Here is a 13,987-nt window from a genome sequence, read left to right on the forward strand (position 1 = left end):
CTGTGCTTATTCTAATATAACATGGAAGTGAAAAGTGCTTAGAAATTTTACAGCAGAAGAGAGACTCAAATTATTTACAAACTGTGTTTGTATGTGGAGGATAATATTAACATTCCATTAATGTTTATTTTTTACCATAACAACCAGTGAGAGAGTTTGTAACTTCCTTTAGACACAACTGGGAATAATACAACATGGCACAAAGGAAACCAAGATAACTCTTCATTAAGATATAATCTAGTGGGCACATAGGTGATAAATGTGTATATCGCTGCCACGGTGTGCATTACAATAAAGACAACTAACCCAAAACTTTAAGATCATCATTAAAAGATACTTACCACAATTGTTTTACTAGACAGTAAATATATATCTGAAATGACTAAACTGAGTCATCAGTTGCATACCATAATTTCATTCATATCCTTACAGTATAAAGTTCTAGCATTTGAAAACAATTAGAGCTATACATTTAAAAAAATTAACCATGCTTCAAAACCTGCTTTCTCTCAGTAGTTATCTGAATTACCAGCTACCAAGTTTGGGATTGTCTGTGATCATGAACAAACTTAAAAGGATTATAAATTCCCAGATACTCCCTTTGGCACTTTTTAATCTGTTTGTAAAATCTTGTCCTGAATAAAAATTTTCATCCTAATTAATAGATTTACAAATCTCATAGCAAATTTCACCAGACCAATTATTTAAGGGAACAAACAAAGCAAAAAATTATAATTCACTGCTTTATTTAATATTATGCATATATTTCAAAATTAAAAATAATTCTTCAGTGATATCTTTCATGTAATATCAAACATCACCAAATAGTTTGCATGTTCCATTTACATAAAGACTTTAATTTTTTTCTTTCTTTCTTTTGAATTTATTTATTTAATTAATTTATTTTTGGCTGTATTGGGTCATTGTTGCTGTGCACGGCTTTTCTCTAGTTGCGGTGAGCGGGGGCTACTCTTTGTTGTGGTGTGTGGGCTTCTCATTGCAGTAGCTTCTCTTGTTGCAGAGCACGGGCTCTAGGCACCCAGCTTCAGGAGTTGTGGCTCGCGGGCTCTGGAGCGCACACTCAGTAGTTGTGGCACACGGGCTTAGTTGCTCCGTGGCATGTGGGATCTTCCTGGACCAGGGCTCGAACCCATGTCCTCTGCATTGGCAGGCGGATTCTTAACCACTGCGCCACCAGGTAAGACCTCTTTTTCTTTTTCAAGTGTGTAAAATATATTATTAGAAAAACCTAGGTCTTTTTTTCATGGGACATTGCACAAATGTTAATGTAGTTTATATTTAAATTATTTTAAAATATTCCACACAAATATTGCACATATTTTTCTTAAAACAATGTTGCAAATAGTATGCATGTCCATACACACACACACACATGCATACACATACACACACACGCACACAGACACACAAAACCCACAAAAAACTGTGAAATTGTCTGGCTTCATTGGCCTTTTGTAATGGCTTACAATTGGCTCATCTACACAGGAGATATTATTAGTTTACACACAAAAACTGTTTCTCTCTTTAATTGTTGTTAAAATGTTGTTAAATCTGTTTAATTGTTTCTTCCTTGGGTAACCAAATGAAAGTTATATAATTAGAAACAGGTCAGTTCAAATAATGACATTCAAATACTTATTTTTCTCCTAGTGACAGTGTTTTATGGTGTTTGGGAAATGACATTTAGAAATATTCTCATATCATCACAAAGTTTAAATCATTCACTCTTTACAATTATAGTTTTTCCATATGGCTAGTGTCTTTTAATCATTTCACATTAAAAGGGAATATGTCAGTTTAATAAATATTGTTGAAATGGTGTATAATAAAGACTTCAGGCAGTTTTATAGGTTCTGGACAAGAAATTATTTTCTATTTTCACTGTTCCACCTCACATGCTCGGATCAACCCAGGCTAAGCTCATTGTTGAGTAAGACTTGTATATTTTAATCTATGAGTTTGCCTATATTCAACAGTGTCTTCTGACTCCAATATAAATAGTAATGAATAAGTAAGAAGTAAATATCTTTTACAATACAGTTGGCTTTATAAAATTACAGTACTTGTTTGATTGTGTATTCCATAGCATTAGAATATTCCCTAATTACACTGTGCCTTTTAATGCCACCTATCATAGGTAACAGCTAATGAATACAATGTTTGTAAACTTTGAGATGATATTTAGATATTTAGATTTGTAGCAAAACTCTTCAGCCCTGTGTGGAAGGAACTAATCCAGGCCCCTCTCCTAGCTTCTGGTAGTCATGGTCATCCTTCCTTATAGATGGGTATCTTCTTCCTGTATCTTTCCACATGGTATTCTCCGTGTGTGTGTGTGTGTGTGTGTGTATGTGTGTGTATGTATGTACAAAATTTCCCCTTTCTGTAAGCATACAGTCCTATTAGATTAGGGCCCACCCAAATGACCTCATCGTTTTTTCCAAATAAGGTCACGTTAACAAGTACTTCAACATTTTTGTAGGGGAACACAACTCAATTTACAACACCCAGGAATCATAAAATATGCATGGTATGTACAAATCTCCTTCAGTTAAAGATTTTAGTGTTATCAGATACTTTGCAAGAGGAATCAGACAGACAGCAACAGGACTCTGATTGTGTTGAGAACAGAAGAACATAAAAGTATCTAACAGGTTGTCGCTGAAAAGCATGTAGCATAATCTGAGCAAACAACTAAAACTGACAGAATTTTTCAAGTTCCAATTTATGGGTTTTGTAAAGTAGGGCCAGTGGTTTGGAAAGAGCAAAAACTTACTAGGGAATATGAATTCCTAAAACAAGCAAACAAAGTCTCCCTATGAGGACAAACTCCTGTCTTGAAGTGATATTGTTAGGAGTATAATCTAACTTCGATAGGACAGAGACAATAGGGGAAAGAAGAGAGCTGGAACAGATAAATAATATGTTTTGTCATGTACCACAGTGTTCATTGTAGCACTATGTACAATAGCCGGGACATGGAAGCAACCTAAGTGCCCACCGACAGATGAATGCGTAAAGAAGATGTGGCACGTATACACAATGTAATATTACTCAGCCATAAAAAGAAATGAAATTGAGTTATCTGTAGTGAGGTGGATGGACCTAGAGTCTGTCACAGAGTGAAGTAAGTCAGAAAGAGAAAAGCAAATACCGTATACTAACACATATATATGGAATCTGAAAAAAAATTGTTCTGATGAACCTAGGGGCAGGACAGGAATAAAGACACAGATGTAGAGAATGGACTTGAGGTTATGGACAGTGGGAAGGGTAAGCTGGGACTAAGTGTGAGAGTAGCATTGACATATATACACTATAAAATGTAAAATAGATAGCTAGTGGGAAGCAGCTGCATGGCACAGGGAGATCAGTTCGGCGCTTTGCGACCACCTAGAGGGGTGGGATGTGGAGAGTGGGAGGGAGATGCCAGAGAGAGGAGATATGGGGATATATACATGCATACAGCTGATTCGCTTTGTTATACAGCAGAAACTAACACAACAATGTAAAGCAATTATACTCCAATAAAGATATTAAAAAAAAAATCAGTGTGAGTAGAATGCCACTCTTTACATAAAAACGCAAACCTAAAATGTAAATTAAAATAATAGTATATATAGAGGGTAATATGTTATGGAGTGGAAGCATAGAGGTTAAATTTTAGATATTTAAAAAATATTTTCTTTTCTTTTTTTTTTTTTTTTTTGCGGTACGGGGGCCTCTCACTGTTGTGGCCTCTCCCGTTGCGGAGCACAGGCTCCGGACGCGCAAGCTCAGCGGCCATGGCTCATGGGCCCAGCCGCTCTGGGACATGCGGGATCCTCCCGGACCGGGGCACGAGCCAGTGTCCCCTGCATTGGCAGGCAGACTATCAACCACTGCGCCACCAGGGAAGCCCTTCTTTTTTTTTTTTTTTAATACATCTTTATTGGAGTAAAATTGCTTCACAATGCTGTGTTAGTTTCTGTTGTACAACAAAGTGAATCAGCCATATGCATACATATATCCCCATATCGCCTCCTTCTTGAGCCTCCCTCCCACCCTCCCTATCCCACCCCTCTACATCTTCGCAAAGCACCAAGCTGATCTCCCTATGCTATGCTGCTGCTTCCCACTATTATTTTACATTTGGTAGTGTATATATGTCAATGCCACTCTTACGTTGCCCCAACTTCCCTTTCCCCCGCCCCTGCTGTGTCCTCAAGTTCATTCTCTATGCCTGCATCTTTATTCCTGTCCTGCTACTAGGTTCATCAGTACCATTTTTTCAGATTCCGTATATATGTGTTCTTGATTTGGCTTTGGATCCATGTAAGTATTTTAGAAAAATATAAACAAAACTAATTTTCCAGAAACATCTAAAATTAAAAACTTTATGAAATTTTTAATAATTGATTCTAACAATAAGATACTGTTGTAAATCCAGATGGCAGTAAAATACAAAACATTGCTCAGTGACTTAAAAATACAGTAATTTAACAAAATATCCCTAATGGAATTTACCCTATGAAAATAGCCTGTGAAAATGATAATAAACTTTTTTCAGTGATTATGTTGTTGAAGGTTATGTCTGAATTGTTATGTTGAAACTGTAATGTTAATATTGTAGAATAAAGAAAACAAATAGGTATAATGAAATCCAAGCTTTTTATTCATGGGAGAAAGGTGATAGTGGTGCAAGATTAAATATATTAAGTAAAAACTTTTACCATGAACTAGAATTAGAATTACAAGTATGAGCTTACTATGTTTTCCATATTTTACAAAACATACATATTTCCTAGTTTTGTCCATGGGAAATGCTCATTAGTATCCAGAGTGTGGTATATAAACTTCCCAGAAGCATTTGGAGACTTTCCAAGACTTAGATGAAAATTATTGAAGAGTCAAGAAGTACCATGTCATTTAAGAAAGCAAGGAAACTTTCAAAGACTGCTGGGTCATGTCGAAAGGCCTCAGGCATCATCTAAAAAAGGCTCCCATAGGCAAAAATTGGAAAAATGCACATCAATATGAATAATAAGTGCAATGGATTGACATATTAAATATATGTAAACACATTGCTAATATAAGGACAAAAAAAATTTCATTGCTTAACTTTGCAGGAATCTAGAGAAAGAGGAAAAGAGGGGAGAAAAAGAAAAAATAGAACAGAGTAAAAGAAGGGAGAGAGGGAGGAAGGAAAAAGAGTAAGAAAGAAACAGAATATTATCTAAGGAGTAGTCCTGACAAATATTAAGCCTGAATATGATCATATCACAACAAATTTGCAGAAATGCAGAGATTAAAGGAAAATATTAAATGACACAGTGGGAATGAGATTAGAAAATTGCAGACTGTGGGGAACTCTTGAGGACAATCAATCCAATTTTGTCAGTAAATACATTTCAAGGAAAATCATGAAATGGAATTTACAGTTAAAAGAGAATAAGGAGATTGACCAAGTGACTATACGGCTTGGACTATATTTGAATTCTGATTCAAATAGGCAACTGTAAAAAAAATTTATGTGACAATTTGGAAAATTTTAATGATAATTGATATTTAATCATTTTAATGAATATTTTCAATTATTTATGTGTGAGAATCTGTGTTTGCATTGGGGGGAGGAATCTGTATCTCTTCAAGATACATACCAAAATATTTACAAAAAGTATAGGTTGATGTTTGGAATTCCTTAAAAATAATCCAGAAGTGAAATGGGTATTGGGTATCATATAGATAAAATAATATTGGCATCAGCTGGTAGTAGTTGAAGTCAGCTGATGGGTAAATGGATATTTATTCTATTAATGTTTCTAATATTTAATAATATCTGATATTTCTTATATCACAAAGTTGACAATATTTTTCCAGAATTATAAAAATATTTTTATTTTGAAAGTAATATACAGTTGTATGACAGGAAAAATTGTCATTAGTTTAAAAGAATTGCTAATAGACACCAATGGAGAAATAAACTAATGTCTTTTGAGCCCCAGCTATATGCTAGTCATGAGACTCTATGTGTTATCATAGTCTATGATACATACACTATGGTCATGAGATTGTTGCAATTTAAACTATTCTACAATGTGGGAACTAAAATACTGAAAGTTTTTGAACCAGATGGATACAAACCACATGATTTGAAGATTATCTTGGGCCAGAGCATGACATCTGCAAAGATGTTGCTCTTCTGTTATATCAACTGATGTTTTTGTCCTATATTTGAAGTGCTAATGGATTTAAAGGGTTGCATATCTCATTTCTAAATATATGCAGATATCTATCTGAATTTTGTTCACTGGGTAATCTTTGAGTATCAGAACATCAGGGAGGAAGAAATTTTCCTCTACACTTCTAGGTTCTTCTGGCTGGCCTAAGAACTAAATTGATATGAGACAGATTAACAGCAGAAAATCAAACAAAAGTTTAATAACATACATACATGGGAGAGACCCAGGAGAACTGAGTAACTCACCAAAATGACAAACCTTCCGCTTAAACACCATCTTCAACTAAAGACAAAAATGGTTGTAGGGGTTAATGGTTGGGACTTAAAAGATGAGAAAAGCAATTTACCTAGAGATGGAAAAGCAAATGTTTGTTAAACAAACAAACATACAAACATTTGCAGGGCCAGGCCGAGACAATGGGACACAGAGAGGAATTTTAACAAACAGACCTCACTAGGTTGCTCCCTGTCTACCACACCTAGTTCTCAATACAGTTATCCATGGTGAGGGCTCCATTCCTGGGATGGGTCCTCTATCTGCATTCCTCTAGGCAGTTAGGGAGAAGGTCAAAGTTTCCTCCTGAATCTTTTGAGCCTTGATTGTTTTCAGCTCAAGGCAAATTTTTCTCCCCTGCCAGAGTCATCTGAAAATTGTATTTCCAGGAAATAATTGAAGTAAACATAATTCAAGTTCACACTATTCCCAGTAAAAGCCATCAAAGACAGAAAAAAGAACTTTCTCACTCACACACTCTCAGTGGAAGATAAATCAGTAAAATCAGACATTGTGAAGAATAAGTTGTCACTATATAGTAAAAGTGGTAATGGGCATGCCCTTCCACTTTGAATTTCTAGTTGCATGTATGTATCCTATGTACATATATGTACAAAAATGACATGTACAATTGTAGTTGCATTCATTGTTGAAATATTATCCATGAATAGGATAAAGATATATATATATTTGGCTTATCCAAATGAAGACTAGAGGAATGAAAATTAATTTGATTTATATGTATAAGTACATATAAATAAAAAAATCTACAAATTAATATTAAGTAAATACATACTTTGCAAAAATTTATGTAGAGAAACATACCATTTACACAGGTTTTGACTACATGCAATTATACTTGATACTTTTATAGCTATCTGACCATGGAAAAATGTATGAACAATGATGAAAAAGGACATATTCCAATTTAAGCATGGAGAAACTCTAGCAACATGGGAAAGGTAATAAAATCAGTGATGGATTGAAAAAAATATTTTAGTGGTGTCTGTAATACCCAGTACAGTGTTAAATAGAAAGGGAGGGCTTCCCTGGTGGCACAGTGGTTGAGAGTCCGCCTGCCGATGCGGGGGACATGGGTTCGTGCCCCGGTCCGGGAAGATCCCACATGCCGCGGAGCGGCTGGGCCCGTGAGCCATGGCTGCTGAGCCTGTGCGTCCGGAGCCTGTACTCCACAACGGAAGAGGCCACAACAGTGAGAGACCCGCGTACCGCAAAAAAAAAAAAAAAAAAAAAAGAAAGGGAGAGAGGACATTCTTGCTCATGATCTATTAAGTATGACGTTAACAATGGGTTTTTCCAAGGTGCCCTATATCAAGATTGAGGAAGTTCTCCTCTATTCTTATTTTTCTTAAATATTTATGTATCATGAAAGGTATTGGATTTTGTCAAATGCTTTCTCTTTTCCTATTGAGATGATCACATGTTTTTTTCTTATTGATATGATGCATTACACTACATTTTATCTTTTATTAATACAGATTATTACATTGATTGATGTTCATATATTGAACCAATGTTGCATTTCTGGGATAAACCCTTCTTGTTTAAGGAGTCTAAACCAAATTTACATGTTGATGGAGTTTTTTTACATTTGTTATTATTTACAGAGATTTTGCATCTGTATTTAGAAAGAATATTTGTCAGTAGTTCTGGTAATGTCTTTTTCTGGTTTTGGTGTCAGAGTCCTTACTCTTTTATATTTTGGAAGATTTTTTAAAGGATTTTTTAAAGGGTTAGTCTCAATTCTTCTCTAAACATTTACTGGAATTTACCAATTACCATCTGGTCCAGGACTTTTTTGTGTGGGAATTGCTTTATTTACTAATTTAGTCTCTTTACTTGTCATAGGTCTAGTTCTTCAGATATGAGTTCCTTTATTCTTTCAAAATATGTAAATGGCTCGTTTAAAATTTTATACAGTAAATTCAATGTCTGCACTTCCTCAGGGACAGTTTCTGTTGACTGCTTTTCCAGTGTATGACACATACTTTCTTCTTTTTTGTAGGTATTGTAATTTTATTTTGTTGAAAACAGGACGTTTCAAATAATATATTGGGGCAACTCTAGCAATCAAATCCCCTCCCACAGAACTTGTCCTTATTATTGCTATTTGTTCCTTTGGTAAGTTTTCTTAGCTAATAAAATGAATTTTGTATTCTTTGTTGTGTGGCTATTGAAGCCTGAGCTTAGAGAGCTTTGTGTTCAGCTAATGATTGGTCAGAGATTTCCTTAAAGTCTTTGAAACAATAAGTCTCTGACGCTGTGCCAAGGGGATCTTTGTTTATTTGGAAGCTCACCTTCAATATTCTGTGGACAGTTTAAAACTCTGCCTTAGTTTTCTCTTCCTGCTTGAGCAAAGCCTCATGGTTACCCAGAAAAAAATGATGAGAAATATCTAAGGTCTAACCAGGGCATGCACACAGCCCTACATGTGTGTGTGATATTTTAGATTTTCAGGAATATGTCAGAGCTTCTTAAAGCCCCCTATACACAGGTTTAGTGCTGAGTGTTTGGTCAGCTCTTGTTTGCCCCAACTATTATTGTATTAAGCATTTAGGCAGCTGTGATGCTCAGTAGTCATCACTGATTATTTCCGACAAATACCCAGGGGGAAAAATTGTTCATGGTGATCAAGTTCTGAGTCAGGTCAAATAAAATAAATTCTGTGGGTGGGACTTACCAGGGAACTGCCAGGCAGGTCAGATAATGTAAAAATTTTCTGCACACAGTGATTTTGTACAGTTCCAAACCCATATTGCTTCCTCCAGTGTCTGCTAGGCTGCTAGGTTTCACCAGATACTGTGGTTGCAAGACTTTTGGGCTACAAGGTCACTACAAGACTAGGTGAGAAGGTGATGGGAATAAGCCAAGTTAAAAGGCCACAAAGATCACTTTGTGTGCTTGCTTACGGATATCTAGATCTATAAACCTAGATCTCTATATATATATTGTAGATATATACACAGATGTAGATGTGTACACACATACACCACAAATTCCCCTCAGAGTGTTGTAAGTCTGAGTTTAATGTTTAGAATTGTGGAAAAGTTTTTGATATTGATAATTTTCTAGTGTTGTTATTATTTTTATGGAGGGTTGGATGTTCCAAGGTCCTTACTCCACTATTTGCACTGACATCATTCATTTCCTTTCCTTTTAAAAAGAAAACTCTATTTGATTTGCTTGAGTATTTTCTGTGTCTGCTCTTGCTGACAATCGGACCTACTATAGACAGTTTTCAGTACACTGCCCACACAGTTTCTTATCTTTGATCTCTCTCTTCCTTCAAACTTCACTATAATATTTTTCTCCAAGTGATACTCTTAAAATAAGTTATTTCTCCTAACAAATAAAAATTCAATATCTGGGTTTGTTTTTGTTGCTGTTATTAACCAAGAGCATTTATTAGTACAAAAACAAAGTCACTGGGAGAAGTGAAGGCACTGGACCCTCTGGGAAATGGAGGGAAACTGGGGTGTGTTATCGAGCCTAGTCAGAAGTCTGATTTAAGAAATGAGACAGATAATTAAATTATTCTCTGTGCTCACCTAGAATCAAGTTATCATTGGAGTCAGACTTTGGAAGAAATTCTGTATCAGTTACTGTAGAATAGATCATGGAGAAATCTGGGACTGCAACATGAAGTGGCATTTTTCAAAGGCACTGGATAGTTTAAGGAGAATGACAGCCTGGGAGGCTTATATTCTGGATGAATGCATACTAAAGCCCAGGGGCTTTCTAAGACAGTTCTAAAAGAATGTGTTAGTTGCAGCCACAGGGCTGAGATAGCTGAAAACAAAACATCAATTTTAATCCGAGGGTTAAGAAGAAGAGCCTTTGAAGGCCCGTTCTTGTCAGGGAAGCTTTGTGAAAATAAGTGTGTATAAGAGATTCTTATGCTAATCCTGGGGATGTGAAAGAGACCTCAGAATAAGGAGGCTGCTCTGAATGCCCAAGCCCTAGTGTACTATTTGTGACAACAAAAGACTCTCTCTTTCTTGCCTATTTGAGGAACCTGTTCCAAAACCTTCCTTGAATAAAAGCACCATAAAGTCATTGAAAGGAGGCGCTCTTTTCCTTTGGCACTGTCCCAACAATCTACAACCTCTCCCAAGAAACAACTAGAGTCACATATCTGCATAATCTCAGGGCCACTAACTGTTAAACATGGAAGGATAAGCACTAGAGAGCATACTATTGCAAAACTTTGCTAATTTTTTTCAATATATTTTCAAGAATAGAGTCTAAGACTGAATAAAGGAGGACTTGACTTTATATTAGGCTGAAAATTTTATTTGTGCTTGTAATTACAAAAACGGTAGTGTGAAGGGAGGGGGGAAGATGGCGGAAGAGTAAGACGCGATCACCTTCCTGCCCACAGATATATCAGAAATACATCTACACGTGGAACAACTCCTACAGAACACCTACTGAACGCTGGCAGAAGAACTCAGACCTCCCAAAAGGCAAGAAAGTCCCCACGTACCTGGGTAGGGCAAAAGAAAAAAGAATAAACAGAGACAAAAGAATAGGGATGGGACCCGCACCAGTGGGAGGGAGCTGTGAAGGAGGAAAGGTTTCCACACACTAGAAGCCCCTTCGCAGGCGGAGACTGCGGGTGGCGGAGAGGGGGAGCTTCGGGGCCGCGGAGGAGAGCGCAGCCACAGGGGTGCGGAGGGAAAAGCGGAGAGATTCCTGCACAGAGGATCGGTGCCAACCATCACTCACCAGCCCGAGAGGCTTGTCTGCTCACCCGCCGGGGCGGGCGGGGCTGGGAGCTGAGGGAGAGGACTGGGATTGGCGGTGTGAACACAGCCTGAAGGGGTTAGTGCACCACGCCTAGCCGGGAGGGAGTCTGGGGAAAACTCTGGAGCTGCCGAAGAGGCAAGAGACTTTTTCTTCCCTCTTTGTTTCCTGGTGCGAGAGGAGAGGGGATTAAGAGTGCTGCTTAAAGGAGCTCCAGAGAAGAGGGGGGCGGGGCGCGAGCCGCAGCTAACAGCGCGGACCCCAGAGATGGGCATGAGACGCTAAGGCTGCTGCTGCCGCCACCAATAACCCTGTGTGCGAGCACAGGTCACTCTCCCCACCTCCCTTCTGGGGAGCCTGTGCAGCCCGCCACTGCTAGGGTGCCGTGATCCAGGGACAACTTACCCGGGAGAACGCACAGCGCGCCTCAGGCTGGTGCAACGTCACGCCGGCCTCTGTCGCCGCAGGTCCACCCCGCACTCCGTGCCCCTCCACCCCCCCCCACCCCCCCCCGACCCCGCCCCGGCCGCCTGAGTGAGCCAGAGCCCTCGAATCAGCGGCTCCTTTAACCCCGTCCTGTCTGAGCGAAGAACAGACGCCCTCCGGCGACCTACACGCAGAGGCAGGGCCAAATCCAAAGCTGAGCCCCGGGAGCTGTGAGAACAAAGAAGAGAAAGGGAAATCTCTCCCAGCAGCCTCAGAAGCAGCGGATTAAATCTCCACAATCAACCTGATGTACCCTGCATCTGTGGAATACCTGAATAAACAACGAATCATCCCAAATTGATGAGGTGGACTTTGAGAGCAAGATTTATTATTTTTTCCCCTTTTCCTCTTTTTGTGAGAGTGTATGTGTATGCTTCTGTGTGAGATTTTGTCTGTATAGCTTTGCTTCCACCATTTGTCCTAGGGTTCTATCCGTCCGTTTATTATTATTATTTTTTTTACTTAAATTTTTTTTTTCTTAATAACTTTTTATTTTAATAACTTTATTTTTTCTTACTTTATTTTATTTTATCCTCTTTCTTTCTTTTTTCCTTCCTTCCTTCCTTCCTTCCTTTCTTTCTTTCTTTCTTTCTTTCTTTATACATTTTCTCCATTTTATTCTGAGCCGTGTGGATGAAAGGCTCTTGATGCTGCACCCAGGAGTCAGTGCTGTGCCTCTGAGGTGGGAAAGCCAACTTCAGGACACTGGTCCACAAGAGACCTCACAGCTCCATGGAATATCAAATGGCGAAAATCTCCCAGAGATCTCCATCTCAACACCAATGCCCAGCTTCACTCAACGACCAGCAAGCTACAGTGCTGGACACCGTATGCCAAACAACTAGCAAGACAGGAACACAATCCCACCCATTAGCAGACAGGCTGCCTAAAATCATAATAAGTCCACAGACACCCCAAAACACACCACCAGACGTGGAACTGCCCACCAGAAACACAAGATCCAGCCTCATCCACCAGAACACAGGCACTAGTCCCCTCCACCAGGAAGCCTACACAACCCACTGAACAAACTTTAGCCACTGGGGACAGACGGCAAAAACAACAGGAACTACGAACCTGCAGCCTGCAAAAAGGAGACCCCAAACACAGTCAGATAAGCAAAATGAGAAGAAAGAAAAACATGCAGCTGATGAAGGAGCAAGATGAAAACCCACCAGACCTAACAAATGAAGAGGAAATAGGCAGTCTACCTAAAAATGAATTTAGAATAATTACAGTAAAGAGGATCCAAAATCTTGGAAATAGAATAGACGAAATGCAAGAAACATTTAACAAGGACCTAGAAGAACTAAAGATGAAACAAGAAACAATGAACAACACAATAAATGAAATTAAAAATACTCTAGAAGGAATCAATAGCAGAATAACTGAGGCAGAAGAACGGATAAGTGACCTGGAAGATAAAATAGTGGAAATAACTACTGCAGAGCAGAATAAATAAAAAAGAATGAAAAGAGCTGAGGACATTTTTCAGAGACCTCTGGGACAACATTAAATGCACCAACATGCGAACTATAGGAGTTCCAGAAGAAGAAGAGAAAAAGAAAGGGACTGAGAAAATATTTGAAGAGGTTATAGTTGAAAACTTCCCTAATATGGGAAAGGAAATAGTTAATCAAGTCCAGGAAGCACAGAGAGTTCCATACAAGATAAACCTAAGGAGAAACACGCCAAGACACATATTAATCCAAATGTCAAAAATTAAATACAAAGAAAACATATTAAAAGCAGCAAGGGAAAAACAACAAATAACACAAAAGGGAATCCCCATAAGGTTAACTGCTGATCTTGCATCAGAAACTCTGCAAGCCAAAAGGGACTGGCAGGACATATTTAAAGTGATGAAGGAGAAAAACCTAAAACAAAGATTACTCTACCCAGCAAGGATCTCATTCAGATTTGATGGAGAAATTAAAACTTTTACAGACAAGCAAAAGCTGAGAGTTCAGCACCACCAAACCAGCTGTACAACAAATGCTAAAGGATCTTCTCTAGGCAAGAAACACAAGAGAAGGAAAAGACCTACAATAAGAAACACAAAACAGTTAAGAAAATGGGAATAGGAATATACATATCGATAATTACCTTAAATTTAAATGGATTAAATGCTCTCACCAAAAGACACAGACTGGCTGAATGGATGCAAAAAAAGACCCATATATGTGCTGTCTACAAGACACCCACTTCAGACCTAGAGA

The sequence above is a fragment of the Pseudorca crassidens genome, chromosome 3 (genome assembly GCF_039906515.1).
Source record: "Pseudorca crassidens isolate mPseCra1 chromosome 3, mPseCra1.hap1, whole genome shotgun sequence".
Taxonomy (NCBI): domain Eukaryota; kingdom Metazoa; phylum Chordata; class Mammalia; order Artiodactyla; family Delphinidae; genus Pseudorca; species Pseudorca crassidens.